The sequence below is a fragment of the Carettochelys insculpta genome, chromosome 30 (assembly GCF_033958435.1).
Source record: "Carettochelys insculpta isolate YL-2023 chromosome 30, ASM3395843v1, whole genome shotgun sequence".
In the NCBI taxonomy this organism is placed as follows: Eukaryota; Metazoa; Chordata; order Testudines; family Carettochelyidae; genus Carettochelys; species Carettochelys insculpta.
The window spans coordinates 9709487-9727527 of NC_134166.1; positions in this window are offsets into that span (position 1 = coordinate 9709487).

Below are 18041 nucleotides of genomic sequence, written 5' to 3' on the forward strand. Positions count from 1 at the left end.
TGTAAGTTACAGCAGCCTTAACTCTGTTCTAAGTTTCCCCAGGGCCAGTTCGGAGTCTGGGACCAGGGGGCTGGGAGCCACCATGGCCCTGCTCACCAGGCATCAGCTGAGGATCAAGCCTACATCCAGCCCACTGAGTGGCCTCAAGAAGCCTGATTCCCTGTTGTCCCCTTGTGTGTCATTCACATTGGTGCAGAGCAGGTGTGAACAGTGGGTGTGTTGCACTGCCCTTTGCACGGAGTAAGTGGCTGCACAAGCAGCAGGAGACAAACCCCGCCTCTATGGGTTCAAATGACACGATAAAAGGTCCAGCCCCCTCCCTCCAGAGAATAGTTCCTGATCCCTCCCCCTGCCCTGCCCTGTCCCTCCTGCTGCTCCCACCAGCCGCTGCACTGCTGGGGATTGTTTGTAGAAGCAATTATCTGCACTGGACCTGTCCCAGTCAATATTTCCTGCCCAGCTCATAAGATGCTATTGATCCCGCCCTGGTCGATGCAGATTAATCTCCCTAGCACCTCCCCAGAGGAAACCGCAGAGGAGCTGTCAAACCTGCCACCCGCTAATGGATTCTGAGATCCAGCGCAACAGGTCTCTGCCCCCGACAGCGCAGAGTGCAAACAGCCTGCAGGCAGGGTGCCAAGGATTGGTCTGTGCTGTGGCCAAGCTAGTGGTGAATAGATAGATGTGTTTTGCTGGAGGAGGGGATGGACAGGGTGTAAATAAACCTGTGTGGTGGTGGATGGAGGGGTGTGAACGGTGGACAGATAGATATGTGTGGAGGTGGAGAGTGGGGTGTAGATGGTGGATGGACAGGTGTGTGGCAGTGGATGGTGGGTGTGGACAGTGGGTGGATGGATGTGTGGCAGTGGATGGATGTGTGGCGGTGGATGGTGGGTGTGGACGGTGGGTGGATGGATGTGTGGAGGTGGATGGTGGGTGTGAATGGTGGGTGGATGGACATGTAGTGGTGGATGGTGAAGTGTAGATGGTGGGTGTTGAGATCAGAATCCTGCCCTGATCTCACTGCAGTCAGTGGGTGACTCTGGATCTACCCTGGGGAGCCAAGGTCAGAATCTGACCTTTAGCCCATCGCAATCAGTTGGTGCCTCCTGATTTTTGCTGCTTTCTCCACAAATTGAGCCTAGCTAGCTATCGAGATTGATGGACTCAACACTCCAACTGGTTTCATATCTGAACTATTTGTATGGAAACTTCCTCCTGATGAGGCGCATCCATCATAACCAGAGCTGGAGCCTACATAACAGACCAGAGAGTGCACTGTACCTGTGGCATGCTGCCAAGGAGCCTGTGGGATGAAGCTGGAGAGACTGATTTTCCAGCTGTGCCTTATAATGGGAGACTCCCTGATTCCAAGGCCTCCCCATGCCCCTTGAGGATGGACACAACACCCGTTTACCAGCCATACAGTAACATTGCCCAGAGACTGTTCACCCAGCACTAAAATGCAGCCACCTCTGGGGTGGGACGTGGCAGCTGGCAAACAGTTGCACAGCCACCTTGCACAGGGATCACTCACTGGGTGCTGAAATGCAACCACCTCGGGGGGTGGGGGGATGTGGCAGCTGCCCAGCAACACGTATGGACTTGCCAGGGTAACTAGGTCGCAAAAGCAGAACATTACCTCTGTGCAGCCAGGACATCAGGGTCAACTCCTTCAACAAAAAATGTCATGGGATTTTTGTAACCATCACTACCTAAATTGCACAGCATCTTCTGTAGCACAGCACCCCCTAGTGCCTAGGGATGGTATGGGCTCCTCGCAGCACCACCAGCACTGTCTTTCCCCCCACCACTCCAGCTCCTTCAAACTCCAGGATTAGGGTCCCAGGCCAGTGTTAGTAACTAGGGGCCATTTTCAGAAGGCCCAGATGGCCCATTAGCCAGCAGCATCCCCTGACTGTACAGCATCCTGATGCCAGTTCTATGGGCAGAAGCACACCCTGTGCTTCTATGCCATACTGCAGAAACAGTTCCTAGGCCATCACGGTGCAGAAGCAACACCATCTAGTGGTTAGAGCAAATGACTGGGCGCAAGAGCACTGGGTTCTATTCCCAGTTCTGCAACCAACTGGCTGCATGGCCCTGAGCAAGATGCACTCTCCCTCCCTTCCCCCACCACACATTACCTGGCTGGTGTAACCCAGGCTGCAGAGTGTGAGGAACTGTCCCCTCTCCTGGCCTACCAATATACAGAGGCTTATTTGTCAGGAACTGACTTCACCCCGCTCCAGTTGGCCCATTAGCTCGGGCAGCAGAGGCTCATGTTTTAGGAGCGGGGCTGCAATAACAGACCTAAGGCACTGCTACAGCTATCCTGGGTCTGCTGACAGGCTTATGGTCTTGGGCTGCAGGGCTAAAGATTACAGCTTGGGCTGGTGTCTGGGCTTGGAAACGCCTCAGCCCAAGCCCAAATGCCTACACTGCTATTTTTAACCCCAGAGCCCAAGCGCACAAGCCCACCGTGGATCCAGGCCAGCAGTGGCTGTGCCACAGGTCTGTTCCTGCAGCATATACCATAAAAATCAGCTGACCCAGGCTGGGAGACTCAGTGCCAAGGGGCATTATTCCTGTGTAGATGTAGCCTTAGTGCCAGAGGACCTGGGTTTAATCCCCAGGTATAATAGCTGCTAACCTGCATTGTACTGTTCAGTGGGCAAGGTGGCACTGTGTGTAAGATACCTTATAAATACACCCCTGCGAGACTTGACAGAACATTAAAGCATCTTACTATGAACCCAACTGGGGTGAATAAGTGAGCTCTATAGTCAGGCCAGATCTGATACCGAAGTACATGCAATGGTGTCAGCAGTAAACTAAGAACAGAAACAGAAGGAAAACAGCAACATTTGCAGGATCTCATCCATGTGTTGCTCTTTAATGCACCAGAGATCTTCATCCTTGACAAATCTTCACAATGGAAGCAGCACTTGGCAAGATGTTTGCCTTACTATCAAGCTGCATAAGAAGCTGGAACTATATGCATATATCTTTAAATTCATGCTGTGGGAAGGAGGCAGAGCATGTCTTTAAACCCTTTGACATTACTGCAGGCAGTTGCCAAAAGGACCATGAAAGGATTCTGGCTATTTTTGAGGCATGCCTTACATCGCTGAGAAACGTGTTTTACAAAAGAGCATGTTTTCACCAGAGAATTCAAGGACCAGGGGAAAACGCTGAATGTTTGTAACAGCTCTTCAGAAATTGGCTGTCATTTTAGGAATGCAAAACATGAAAATATCAGAGACAGGTTGGTTACTGGGTTAACAGACAAAAATGTTTCCCACCCGCTACAACTGAAGAGAAATTTAACCCTAGCCACAGCTAGTCAAACAGACAGACAGTCTGCATTGGTGAGACAGCAAAACCAAGAGCAATTTGCCAAACCTGAAAAACAAGAAACTAGCTTAGATGCTGTTAACAGATACCACGCCAGTGTTCAGTTATTCCTACAAAACCCCTGAGGCAAGGAGAGAGAACTCCTCGGCTGAGACAGGCTAATTCCAGCCTAAATGAGGAAAAAGTCATATCCCAAGAGATGATGCATGTCCATCCAGAGGCATGTGATGTAATAAATGCATGAAATATGAACATTTTTACAGTTGTTTGCCTCACCAAAGCAGTCAGTGGGTTGACTCACATTACAACCAGGAGCTATCCCTCTCACAAACCTAAGTGACTGGGCATCCAAATGGCAAATGAAATTTAATATTGATAACTGTAAAATAATGCACATTGGAAAAAGCAATCCCAGCTATACACACAAAACGATGGGGACTAATTTAACTATAACCACTCAAGAGAGAGATCTTGGAGTCATTGTGGATAGTTCTCGGAAAACAGCCACTCAATGTGCAGCAGCAGCTAAAAGAGCAAACAAAATATTCAGAATGATTCAAAAAGGGATAGAAAGTAAGACAGAATATCTTATTGCCTCTATATGAATCCATGCTACGCCCACAGCTTGAATACTGCATATAGGAGTGGTCACCCCATCTCTGAAAAGACATATCGGCAATGGAAAAAGTTCAGAAATGGGCAACAAAAATGAGTAGGGGTTTGGAATGGGGCCACGTGAAGAGAGATGGAAACGACTAGGACATTTCTCTTCAGGAAAGAGGAGACTAAGAAGCGATACGATAGAGGTCTATAAAATCACGACTGCTGTGGAAAAAGCAAATAAGGAAAAGTTATTTACTTGTTCCCATAACATAAGAACTAGGGGTCACTGAATGAAATTAATGGGTAGCAGGTTTAAAACTTCTACAGATAGGGTTGTTAACCCTAAGCCAACCCCTTTTACCTTGGGGAGAAGTGATCCAAATTTGTTTGGTCTTTATCATTTGACCTGTCCAGTATGGGTGACCTTTCCAGGAGCTGCAACTCCCACAGGTATAGCTCTCCAGCTCCTTGAGACACACAAGCCACATCACCATGACAAGGAATGGACCATGAGGTAGGAGGAGACTTGTAGATGACCTACGCAGCCCATGGAGTTCAAGGGCTAAGTAGTAGTAGTAGGTTAAAAACTAACAAAGGGAAGTTTTTCTTCATGCAGTGCACGGTCGGCCTGTGGAACTCCTTGCCAGAGGAGGTTGTGAAGACCAGGACTTTAACAGCGTTCAGCAAAGAGCTAGATACATTCATGGAGGTTCAGTCCATCAATGGCTATGAGCCAGGATGGGTAGGAACGGTGTCCCCAGCCTCTGTTTGTCAGAGGCTGGAAATGGATGATGGGAGAGGGATCACTTGATAATTTCCTGTTCTGTTCACTCCCTCTGAGGTACCTGGCATTGGCCTCTGTCAACAGACAGGATACTGGGCTGGAAGGACCTTTGGTCTGACCCAGTCTGGCTCTTTGTATGTTCTGGGATCTGTCCTGCCTGCCTGGAGAATGAAGTTGTATGTCCTGGCAAGACTAGTGACTTTGAAAATTACTCAGGAGCTGTTGTCCCAGTCACCTCAAAAGGGCCCTACAATCGCTTCTAACTCGGCTCCGCACTAAAGTCACACGGCATAACTGTGACTGGCTCTGGAGGGATTCTGAGCAGCGTGAGCCAGTTCAGCATAGACACAACCTACAGAAAGACAAAAGCTTTGCAATCGGCGAGCCTGCGATGAAAGGATCAAAGACCAGCCACCTTCCCAGCCATGGGCCCAGTGAAAAAGATGGAAGAACTTGATGGAGGATATGGGGACACTGGTGATTTTGGAAAGAGACCCAGTACAAATCGACATGAGACAATCCTGAGACATGCCGGATACAAACATCCATACCCAATGGCAACTGGTGTTGGAGGTCTGGGGTGGGGGGAGGGGAGGCACTGGCCACATGTCCCTGTCCCGCCCACTCCCTGCCCCTGCCCTACTTGTGCTCCATCCCTCCATGGCCATGCATTGCCTACTCCCCACCCCCTCCCTGCCCCTGGTCCTCCCATGCCCGGCTCCTGCTCTACCCCTCCCCTCTCTTCCTCCAGAACCAGTGTGGTGCTGATGGTGAATGCAGGGAGGGGGAAGATCCCAGGGGTGCATTTGGCCCCCTGTGCTCCCCACACACTTCACCCCATCCCTATCAAAGTCATCACCTGCAGACTTATGGAAATGCAGAGGACATCTTTACCTGACCATTGAGAATTACTATTTTTTCCAGGCATGCAGAAATAATCTACTTGAAAGATGGAACATGTCACAGTGTTATCGAGAAACTGAATTGCATTTTTGCTCATTTTAGTATTCCAGATGGTGATGGACAGTGAAACTACAATTTACTGTCTGCTGGAAAGAAAGGTGATTTTGGTCACATTCCTGGAAGTCCACATTACCCACAAGTGAATGGAGAGGCTGAGTGACCTGTAAGGACAACTGAGAACATGCTACAGCAGGAAGATCCATGACGTGCTCTTCAGATCAACAGCAAGATCGGCTACACAATACTGTCCAGCACAGTTCCTCATGGGAAGACAATCTCAGAACTACGGCTTTTCCCTTGGAAAAGAAACTATCTCCAGAGTGACCAGACATGAAGAGAGGAGCCAATTTGGAGAAAAAGGCTAAAGGAGCTACGAACTCTTTTATAACAGACCTCACGCCGAGAACTGCTGGTAACTACGTTTGTGTTTAACTGGATGGAGAAAAACTTGTCATAGAGAAAAAAAAAAATCCGCACCCACCTCATCTGTGGTCAAGACAAGGGAGAGGTCAAAGGAAACCATCGACAGTGAGGCTTTGTTCCTCAGAAGGAACAAGCAACAGATCAAACTCTACAAAAGGCAGAGCCTGAACAAGAAGATAATTCAAGGGAGAGACGTGCCAGAGGCATAGCTGTGTGAATCTGTATCGGCAAGAACAGTGAGGAGAGCTGTGTCACATCAAAGCAGCGGTGTCCAATAGGAATTCAAAGTTTACCACAGTCGTCGTCTTTCCACATTTGCCACATTCGCCCCACCTCTAAATAAATGACCTTCCCTCCCCTAGAGCCAGGCACTCCCAGAGTGCCTGTTCCAATTCAATGCAGGTGACTTACCAGAGCCACCAGAGCCGCTGCTGGAGGAGCTGCCGCTGCTGCCTCCACATGCTTCTCCCACCCAGCGGTGGGGTGCGTGCGTGGAGCAGGCAGACGGCACTCCCTGCGCTTGGCTCTCGGGAGGAGCCACTTTTTAAAGGCTCAAAGAGCCATGTGCAGCTTGAGAGCTGCAGGTTGGCCACCCCTATATTCACCACGACGCAGTGTCTTCTATTTGCCGCATGGGATAAGTAGCAAATGTATTGGACACTGTGGCCTTAAAGATTTAGGCTAGGTCTACGCAGCAAAGTTATTTCGAAATAAGTATCCTAGCATCTCCACAATGCAGCCACTGTTTTGAAATACATTCGGAAAAGTGGGTGTCTTATTTTGAAATAGGCAAACCTCATTTAATGAGGAGCAGGGCCGATTCCAAAATAGCGGTTTCAGAATAGGTGCTGTTAAGAGAGGGTACATCACCAGAGCAGCCTTATTCTGAAATAAGCTATCCCAGATGAGCTATTCTGAAATAGCTTATTTCGAAATAATGCGTCTTCTGCACGCAGCGCCTATTGTGAAATGGAGCCCTTGGACACACTACGACTTATTTCGAAATAGTGGATGCGTTGCGTAGCCACTAGGGCTGCGTCTACACTACCTTCCCCTTTCAGAAGGAGAATGCAAATACTGCTAATTGGAAATGCAAATGAGGTGCCTGATTTGCATAGTAGCAGCTACTAACTGTACCAGAAGTGCTGTTTTTGGAAAAAAAACAAGCAGTGTGGAAGGGGTTCACTCGAAAGGAAACCCCGCTTTCAAAAGCACCCTTCTGCCTCATATTTTTCAGGAAGAAGGGTTCTTTCAAAAATGGGGCTTGTTTTTTTTCCGAAAACACGCTTCCGGAACAGTGAGTGGCTGTCATTATGCAAATGAGGAGTGTGGTATGTAAATCAGTGCCTCATTTGCATTTCTGATCGGCCACATTTGCATTCCCTACTGCAAGTGAATAGCTCTTTCGGAATAGCTTATTTCGGAATAAGGCTGCTGTGTAGACGTCCCCTAACAGATTTATTTGGACCTTAGCTTTCGTGGGCAAACACCCACTTTGTCAGATGCAGGCATCTCAAGGGGCCATGTAATGGAATGTTAAACTGTATTATACTGTTTAGCCACTAGGTAGCACTGAGCGCACAATACGGTAATTAAACTACCCTCAGCCAGACAGGGCATAGCATTACAGGACCTGTGGCTGCGCACAGCTGAGGAGGATAAGCAAGCTCTGAAGCCAGGCCAGACTGGATGCAATAGAGCCTGACGTTGCATGTGCTGAGTTAGTTGTTTGAGAGCTGCAGGTGGAAGGAGTTGAGAGGGCAGCATATGATCAATCCGGGAGGGGGGTGTCTTTCATCTTGGCCCCTGCTGCCTCTCCCCCTCGCCAGTGGCCTGGCTGGGATCTTTTCGCTCCAGATGTTCAGGTCAAACAGTTTGGGGAGCACACAGAGTCCTGTTCCCTACCCCAAGGGGCAGCAGGGGCTCTCAGCTGGGGAGAAATGTTATTTCAGAGTAAGGAAAACAAAGAGAGAACAGAAGTGAAGTGTCAGCAGCAGAATCAACCCCCATGGCACCATCTAGCACCTCCTGGAGATAACCTCAGAGTCCTGACGGTTAAAGGGACAGACCAGAGCCTCCTCCCCAGCCAGCAGCCTGCTGAAGTAAACATAGAAAGGAAATGCCCAGAGACATGGCTGTTGAGCCATCCAGGGCCTTTTCCTCTCTAGGGCCCAGCTTCTCCCAGGCACTTGGCGCCCCTGGAGACACCCTACCTTGAGATGCGTGGGGGGAGGGGGGCAGGATGGGACATTGGGCTCTTCTGAAACACAGGGTGGGAGCTGCTGGGATTGGGAGCTGAGCACTTTGGAAAACCTGAAGCAGATCCTCCCCATGGGCAGGGCACAGAGTCACCCCACTTGAGAGTCTGTGCCTTGGCCTTCTGGGTGTCTGAAGGGCAACAGAGGGGCAATCCAGACCTGCCTGGGGGTGCTGAGCCCTTGCAAATCTGAGGGCTGAGCACTTTGGGAAACCCAGCTCGAAACACAAGGCCCAGTCCCAGCCCAAGAGAGGCCAGAGCCTCCTGGCCCTGGACAGGAATTGCATCTGGCAGCCATCAGAACAGCTTGAGAACGCCCTGGTGAGTTCTGTGTCTAGGGCTCTGCTCACTCAGTGCTGGGTATAGAGCCAGGGCTGACACAGTGGGTGTTACTAGTAAACTTGGTGTATCCACCATGGCTGGGTGGTTCCAGCACGGGATTCCTGTTTTGCATGACAGTCACTTAGCCCCCGCTCCCCGCCCTGCCTTGCAGCTTTGCCCTGCAGATCCCCAGGGGGTTTGCCCTGGAGGGACTCCCTGCAGCCCTGGAGGTCTGTTCGTACTCTGCAAGTGTCCAGTGCAAAGCTGTGGTCACACAGGAAGACATTGCAGGGTCCCGCTGTCCTGCAAGTGCTGGGCTCTCCTGAGGGGGCCCAGACCCACAATGGGTCGGGGGCCAGAGGGGAGGAGGTAGACACTGGCCAGGATCTGGGCTGCAACATGGAATCTGCCAGCGGGGGGCACGGTCCTGCTTTTACTGCGCAGGGGTGGGCGGGGGGCGTAACTGCTGCAAAAGTAGGGCCACAAAGGGTTAGGCTGGAGGTTGGTTCATCTAGCCCAGTACCCCGTCTTCCCACAGCGGCTCTGACAGGCCCCTGGCTAGGTAATCGCCAAGCGATCCATCCCCGGTCACTCATTCACCCAGCTTCTGGAAGACAGGCTAGAGACACGCCCCCTGCCCATCCCGGCTAAGAGCCATTGATGGACCCATCCTCCATGAATTTATCTAGCTCTTTGTTGAACCCTGTTACAGTTTTGATCTTCACGACATCCTCCAGCGAGGAGTTCCACAGGTTGGCTGGGAGTTGTGTGAAGAAGTATGCAACACGAGAACTGGAAGGGATTTTGAGAGGTCATTGGGTCCAGTCCCTGCCCTCATGGCAGGCCCAAGCACCCTCTAGAGTATCCCTGCTGTACATTTATTGAACCTGTTCTTAAATATCTCCAGTGACAGAGATTCTGCACCCTCCCTGGGCAATTTAATCCAGTGTTTAACCACCCTGACAGTTAGGGATTTTCCCTAAAGTCGATTCTAAACCTCCCTTCCTGCAGATTAAGCCCATTGCTTCTTGTCCTGTCCTCAGAGGCTAAGGAGAATAATTTTTCTCCCTGCTCCCTGTAACACCATTTTAGGTACTTGAAAGCTGCTATCAGGTCCCCTCTCTTTGCTAAACTAAACAAGCCCATTTCTTTTACTCTTCTCTCATCGCTCATATTTTCGAGACTTTTCATCATTTTCACTTGCTCTTCTCTGGACCCTTTCTGATTCCTCCCCAGCTTTCCTAAAATGTAGTGCCCAGAACCGGACATGATACTCCAGTTGGCTGTGTCTACACTCACTCCCAACTTGGAAGGGACCATGGTAAGTAGGCTGTTGGGAGATTACTAATGAAGTGCTGCGGGGCATATACAGCACTTCATTAAGCTAATTCTTCCCCACAGGTTGGACCCTTCCTGAATGATTCCCCAGGAGCTACCAGCCTAAGAATGCGCCCGCCGGGTGCCAGCCTAAGGGTTTCCTTGCCCCCAAGCGCCCCTGGGTGAGGTTATAATAATCCATTGACCCACCTTGCTGTGTTTCAGGAAGCCAGCCTCCTCCCTCCATCCTCTCATCCGGACTCTCAAAATGCAATGCCTCCCTGCAGCCCTGAGGGTTACATGGGGAAACTGAGGCAGGAAGTGGTGCCAGGACAGGCAGTGATGGAGCTGGGAATAAAGCCCAGTTAAAACCAGAGGGAGGCTCAGGAACCGTCGACACACACAGCGAGCAGGGGGGCTCCCACCAGCCCCTCGGCGTTACTGGGGTTCGAGCTCTTTGAAGTTGTGTCTCTGCACAGGAAACTCAAGTCCCCTTCCTGGTTCTCTGGGAATTTCAGGGCTGTGTACCCACCCTGGCAGTGCTCATCCTGGGCTGGGACATTATGGGAGGTTGCCACATGCCACCCCCCTTCTTTGGCATAGGAGGGAGGAAAGGCCCACATGGGCCAAATACACAGCATCCCATGGCCTTTATCCCCCTGCCCCTGAGTGGCCAAAGGCCCCACTCTGAGAGCTGCCCCTCTTCTGTCTCCTTTGCCCCAGAGGGTGAGGAAACCAGCCCGGGTCCCGCAGGGAGGCACACTAAAGGTGGGGTGTGGGGAGGAGGCAGTTCTCCCCAAGGGTGAGGGCATGCCTGAGACCCAGGCACAGCAGGACTTGGGGCTCACCTGGGTCTCTGAGTTTGAGGGGTGGGGCATTAGCTCAGCAAATAAGGGGATAAATCCCAAAGGATCCTTCACTGGGTGCTTATCTGTCCATCTGTCTCTCTTTTCCCTCTGTCCATCCACCCCAGCTCCTCCTCTAGCCCCCCTGTATCTCAGTCCCTCCTGCTCCTTGTATCCCCCCATCTCTGCCCCCCTCATCTCCTAGCTGCCCATCCCTTCTGGGCCCTGCAACCTTGAGATGCCTTTGAGCACCAGTGTTCTACGCCAGTTTCCATGGAGACTAAACCAGCTGAACTCCACAGGGAGCCAACGGAGCTGGGAAAAACTTGGGGACGACAGCCTGAAAGGCAGGGAAGGAAACCTCATCCCAGCCGTATGGGGGGTCAGTGGAACCCCCTTCAGCCCCATTGGTAGGAGCCATAATATGCAGCATTGTCGGGGAGCCAGGACTCCTGGGTTCTATCCAGCTCTGGGAAGGGATTGGGGTCTAGTGGTTAGAGTGCGTTGGGGCTGGGAATTAGGACTCCTGGGTTCTCTTCCTAGATTTGGGAGGGAGAGGGGAGTTTGTGAAGTAGGGGAAGAGAGGTGCAGAGCCAGGACCCCTCCAGTCCACCCCTAGCTCCAGCTGGAAAATAGGGCCTAGTGGTTAGAGCAGACCCAAAGCCCAGCACTGCCGCTGATTTTATGGGTGCCCTTGCGTCGGTCTCTGCCCACCCGTGTGGGATGCACCTGAGAGTGCCACAGTCAGCAGGGGACCTGCGTGGACGTTGGCACAGAGCAAAGAATGTGGTGTTAGCCCATGGATCAGGCAGGCACTTTCTGAAGGCATCAGAGCTGCTGGCATTGGTCTGCCCTGCCCCTGGGGAGCCATGGCCTCTCCTGGCAGCTAAGGCCTGTTCTCACCACCACAGAGTGGAGGCCTCTCAAAAGGAGGGATTTTTTTCCTATTCAAGCTCAGTGAACCCAACTGGCATGAGGCTCTGGCCTCGGGGGAGGGGTGGGTCCTGCCCAGCCCCAACTTTTTAACTCCTCAGCCCCTTCCCTCTGATGGTTTGCACCTGCTCACACCAGCAAATACAGCCCACTGCCCCACTATCCTTTGCAGGGGGCAGGGCCGGGCTGAAAGCAGCTCTCTCCCCCTGGAATATGGAGCACATCAGCTCTGGTCTCCCTGGGATTCATGGCCAGTTTCATCCCCCAGCAAATCAGGCCCCACTGGCTGGGGTGTCTCTTGAACAGACCAGAAACAAAGCTCCTGCTTCAAGGCCACTGTTAATGGGGACCAGCAGGGAATTGCCTCTGGACAGGTTTTCCAGATGGTACTGGTTACAGGATCCTGGGCTGGAGGGGGCCCTGCTCTGAGCCAGTGTGGGATTCCCTCTGCCCCTTGATCTCTGGTCTTCCACTGAGTCTCTGAGCTGGACCAGACCATCGTTTCGGGGGCCGGCTCCTGCCTGGATACAGCACAGGGGGTACAGCCCTAGGCGAAAGAGGTAAGGAAGGCTTAGAGCAGTGGGCTGCTGCAGGGGGCCAGAATGCCCCCAGTGTAAATTAGAGTGAGCCCAGGGCTGCCTATGGACTGTGCATCCTCTCTGGAGCCCCTTAGCACTGAATGCCCCTCCTGGCCCACAGGGTAGTTCTATCAGCCTTGTATGGCTCTCTGGAAGGATTACCCTCAAAGATGGGACCTAGAGGCATTCGAGGCCATCCCTAGGAGCCCGAATCATCACCCTAGAATATAAAAGGCCAGTCACCATTTGCATCCCTGCCGTGAGTGCAAAGGGGTCGGAGCAGGAGTGGTTCCCCATTGGCAGGCCCCAGGCTGAGCAAAATACCCAGCAGGCACGAAACCCCCTGAAGCAAACCAATGAGCTGCACCGAGCCTGCAGCTGGCTGCCTGGCACTGGTCTCTGATCTCACTCCTCCAGATACCAGACTCTGCCAGCAGCTGAAGTAGGCAAGGAGAGTGACAAGGGGCTGCCAACGTGGCAGAGAGTCATGGGGTCCTCGGGTCCCAGTGTAACCCATGCACTGTGTCCCATGTAGCCTCTGCCCCAGCTGTAGCTCAGCAGCAGATGGCTCTGAGCTCAACCTGTAGAGGCTCCTGCACTGAGCTCCACCAGTCCCAGGTTTGAGTCCACCTATCAGCTGTTATGCCAGCACCAGGGCCCTTGGTGACATAAGCATCACTCTACCTGAGACTTCTTTTCATCAGTGTCCCAAGAAAACCCGCTGATGTGGGGGCAAAAAAGGCAACTGTCCAGGGGCCTGGTGATACAAAGGGACCCAGGGCTCCTGTTGCTGTATCTGCAGTGGCATCTGGAGCCCTAAGTGCTGCCTGGTGGGGTTAGGGTGGTTTGCTGCATGCTCCAGGCAGTGCTGAGGGGTTGCCCTCAACCCCATCTCTTCTGCCTTCAGCCCTCAGCCCCACCCCCTCTGAGAGCAGGGAGCCAGCTTTGCCCAGGGGTCCAGCTTGGCTGTCAGCTCCCCTGGACCCAAGAACCCCTTAATGACAACTGGCCAGGGCGTCACAGCAAGTTCCTGGTTGTGGCATGTCACAGGGTCACCCTGGCCATTAGCACCACTCTGAAATGTATGTGCAGGAGTTGCGAGCATAGCTCGTGAAAAACAAAATCTTTGCACAAACCTCCTGTCTACAGAGATGTGTCTCAGCCTCCAGAATCTCCTGTTGCACGTCAACCCAGGTGGGCTGGGATCCTGTTTTCATGGAGGTAAACGTAGGGCTTGTTTACCTCCGAGGTGCGGAAGTGGGTTCTCAGAGTCGGCATCCGGGCACAAGTCACCAGCGGAGGTGAAGAAAGCACGAGAGATTCCTTCTGTTCTCTCCATCGGCCATCAGTTCAGCATCGCAAGTGAATGCAATAGATGTCCTTTTGCGCAGGGAGTAAGTGGAGTGAAGGCAACAGGCCACAGCACTCAGAATAAGCGAGTCAGAAGAAACTCTCCCATCAGGCCTGGAGGTGCAAGTCAGAAACCAAGCAGACACCCCTTATTTTGCACCTCGGAAGAAAACAGGCTGTACCTTTAGCTCCATGAAAACAGGATCCCAGCCCACCTGGGCTGACATGCAACAGGAAATTCTGGAGGGTGAGACACATCTCTGTAGACAGGAGGTTAAACCTGCTTGTGTCTCTAGAAAGTGTTCAAAGATTTTGTTTTTCATGGGCAACACTTTGCAGTAAACTTATCCGCTGCCACCTGCATCTTTGATTAGAAACACAGTCCTGTTTTCACTACAAATGCATCTCCAAGCTGTTGTGGTAGGCAGTCACAGTATACAAGCTGCAGGGCGCGTTATCCCTTGGGGACAGTAGCCGTGGTGTTTCTGTGAGCGTTCAGTGGACAACGGGCTGACGGCTCCATGGGAACGCTCCAGAGGGACTTGGAGAGTCATGTGTAGCTACTGCTCACCTGCCAGGCAAAGCACAGGCTGGCATAGCCCAGGGAAAGTGCTGGGAGCTGATTCCCTGTAGGGCACAAGCAAGACTCGCTTGAAGGAGGAGGGAAAGTAACACGCCTTGGAACTGTTCTGGGTACACTGAGAATCTCACAGCACCACCCCAGCAGGGCATCACGGGGCTCAGTAAAAAGGAGAGCTGCCATCTCCACAGAGCTATCGATGACAATATCTAGGGCTAACCTGGGACAGCAGGGCAGGATCCAGAGCACCAGGAGAGATGGGAAACACCAGAGTTGCAATAGCAGGGGGCTATGCGTGGGATCGAGGGGCACCAGCAGGGGTATATGGACAGAGCCTGCCCAGCACCTGTCCGCCCCTACCTGCCTCTGCAAAGCCTTTGTGGTCGGTGTTCCTGCTAATTTTTCCCACCCATATGCAGAATAAGTTTTGTGCACTGCAGCATGTGCAGATGTGAACCACCATGGAAACACAACCTGCTGTCCGTGGGCGCTCTGATAATCTGCTGGGTGGCATTTGAACCCCTCCCAACTGGCCACCTGAGGGCACTGCTTACAAGGAACACTGGTGCTCCCCAAGGCTGGGTCCCACCCTCTCGCTGATACAACCAGACTGCAGGTGTCTGCAAAGGGTCAGGGCTGGGTGAACAGACACTCCCTGGCCCGGAGAGGCTCTGGTGCTAATTATAGCCCTGGCCACATTTAGATGTGCTCTTTAGTGATGCACAGGCTGGCTGCAGAATGACACCCGCCTCATCCCCGCCCCCACTCCGGGCCAATCCACAGCACCCACAAGTCTCATGCCAGGGGGCTGAGGCCCTACGCCCCTCCTGGCTGTACGCAGGGTGTGTGAGGGAGTCTGGCCCTCAGCTTCATGACAAAGGTGATCCTGCAGTTTCTGCCCCCCCCAGGGACAGGGGGTCTCCTGAGCCCCCAGCCCAGCAGGGTAAGAAGACAATGGAGACACAAGGAGCTGGAAAGTCCTCATGAGCAGGGCAGCTGGGGAGGGGTGAACCAAGAAGATAGGGCCAGGCTCTTGCCCTCTGCTGCCACTCCTAGCTGCCGGCCCCCATCAGGGAAGCCCCCCAGGCACCACATGGTCCCAGCTGCTTCTGCTCCACCAGGAAGGCCCCACAATACAAGTAGGGGCTGGGTTGGAGTGATGGAGCTGAGAGGAGGGGGAGACCCAGCTACGGGTGATAGAGTAGGGGTGGGGGAAAGTCCCAGGCTGTGGCCCCAGCTAGCACCCACCTCTCCAAAGCCCAGCCCTCAAGAACAGCTGAGCAGAGAGCCAGCCCAGCTCAGGGGTGCAGGTGTCACCCCTTCACATGTACATCTTCACCTCCAGCCACCCCAGCACACATCCAACACCCTTTCCAGGCTCAACACGCTCACGTACCATCTGTCCACTGCAGAACACACACACACACGACAGCCAAGAACCCATGATACACAGCCAGTGCCAGGACCCCACCACCCACTCACTCACCCTCTGAGCCTCTGCACTCCCCCCCCAGCCTGTGTGACAACCCTACCCAGGGCCCTTCGAGCGTGCGTGGCCTGGGGGGCGAAAACACCTCCAGCTTCCACTCAAATGAGTCTCTCTGGTCTGGGCTGGAGCCAGCAGACCAGAAATGCTGCAGCCCAGGGCCTGAGTGACCCAGCCAGGCCAGTGCAGGGCAGGAATTACCCACCGGGGCAGTGGGGCCGCAACTGTATGAATCTGGAACGGCCTAAGTTGGGAGTGAGCAGCTGAAGCCCAGTCTGCAGACTGCTCTATGCCTTCGGCTTTAACTGCTCATCCGCTGCCAGCTGTGCAGGAACCCTGGGACAGTGGGGGGTGCTGAAAACCAACTCCTTTAACCCTCTCCCTACACCCTCCCCACCTGCCCCCCAAGGTGGGGGCAGGCACAGGGCCAGGAGCAGCAGAGCCCCGGGGCCAGCAGCTGGGACCCAGGGATGCTGGCACAGAGGACCAGCTGCAGAGCCCTGACTAAAACCAGGGGGTGCTGCAGCATCCCCTCACCCCTAGCTCTCCTGCTCATGTTTTCTGGTGTTGGGATCCCTCGGTTGCTCTCAAGTCATCGTTCCCCCCACTGGCTGCTTTTCATGAGACCTCCACCCTGGTGCCAGGCTGGCAGCAGGTAGAGCAGGGCAAGGCTTGTACCTTTGAATTAGTTGTACTAATGCCCCTCAAATCCCACAGCCCCATACAACTCTGTAGGTCCCCCTCCTATCCCAGCCCAGTGCTCCTGTCCCAACCTCCAGCTCCCCCATGCTGCTAGCCCATCCCTGGGTCCCCCCACAGCTCTGCCAGTGCCCCTGAGTCCCAAATTGCAGCCGCCACCCCACACAGCTCCCATTGGCTGCAGATTGCTGGTCTGCACCACTGCTCACAGCTCCCATTGGGCAGGGACAGGGATCTGCAGCCAATGGGCACTGCAAGCATCCATACCTGCTAAGGCAGGTAACCAAAGTGCTGGTGCCCTGCCAGGGGTTAACCCTGGCAAGCCACATCTGGCTTCTGGGCCACCCTGCTCTAACCACTACCTATAGCTTTGGGACTGAAGCTCCTGTATTGACAGGAGATCATCACAAAATGTTCCAGGTAGAAAACCAGGCCAGAGAATCCAGAGATAAACATGCACAGGGGAAAGGAAAGGCAGAGACAGAAGAGAAAGTCACTGAGGGGCAAACAGTGACAGAGGGACCAGAGCATTAACGGGGTGTCCCAGGGAGGCTGCTGGTCCTTGTCCCCATACTTTTCCCAGGCCTCACCCTCTGCCTAGCTCTTGCTGACCTTGAGACAACCTTGGGCCAGACAGCTCCTGCATCAGAGCCAGGAACTCTGAAGTCTGGTAACTTAGGAAACCAAACAGTCCCTGGGAGGCGTCACACCCGCACTCTTCCCCCTGCAACTCCAGTCTTTAGCACTGGCTCCTCACACCTCAGATAGCACCCTAGTGTCTGGCATCCCTGCTCTCCCCCACTACTCTAGTCGCCGGCGCCCACGCCCACTCCCCCCACCCCCGGGGTGAAGTGCCTTTGAAAGCCTCTTATTAGCCCAGTCATGGAGTCAGCTGGCCCCAGTTCGGCTGAGCCATCTCCCGCCCAGCTGCCTGGTATTGCCCTGCTGGTGCCGCGCAGGCCCTTCTGCTTGTTTGGGCTCCCTCTGAGGGGGCCCTGTCACACACCCCTTTTGGGCTGCGAGGGCACTGCCCCTCCAGTCCTTCCCCCAGCACAACCCTTGCCCTCACCCCCTTTCAGATGTTTCCCCCCCACCCCCAGGCACCCCTATGTCAGGCTGGGAGAACTGGGGGTGGGGGTTGGGCAGACAGAGCATTGGGGGAATGCATGATGCCACCTGGGGGTCCTGAGACAGGGTGGCCTGGAGTGTTCCTCCAAGCTCGGCGAGAGCAGAGGCAAGGACCAGCTGTTCCCCCAGATGCTGGTGCACCCACCCCTGGCATGGACCTCCCCCAGGTGCCAGGCCTGGCTTGAAGGGGTATGGTAGGTCTGCAGGTAGGGAGGGGCCTTGGGGATATCTGGCAAAGGCTGAAGCTTGGGAAGAGGGGAGGGTCTGCGTTGAGGTTGGGGCACTGGGGACCATCACAGCTGGTGAAAGATGTTGGGGACTGTCATGTGTTCAAGGCTTTGGATTCAAAAGGAACCAGTAGACACCAGGGATAAACTCTACTCCGATTTTATTAATACACAAAATAGTACAGACAAA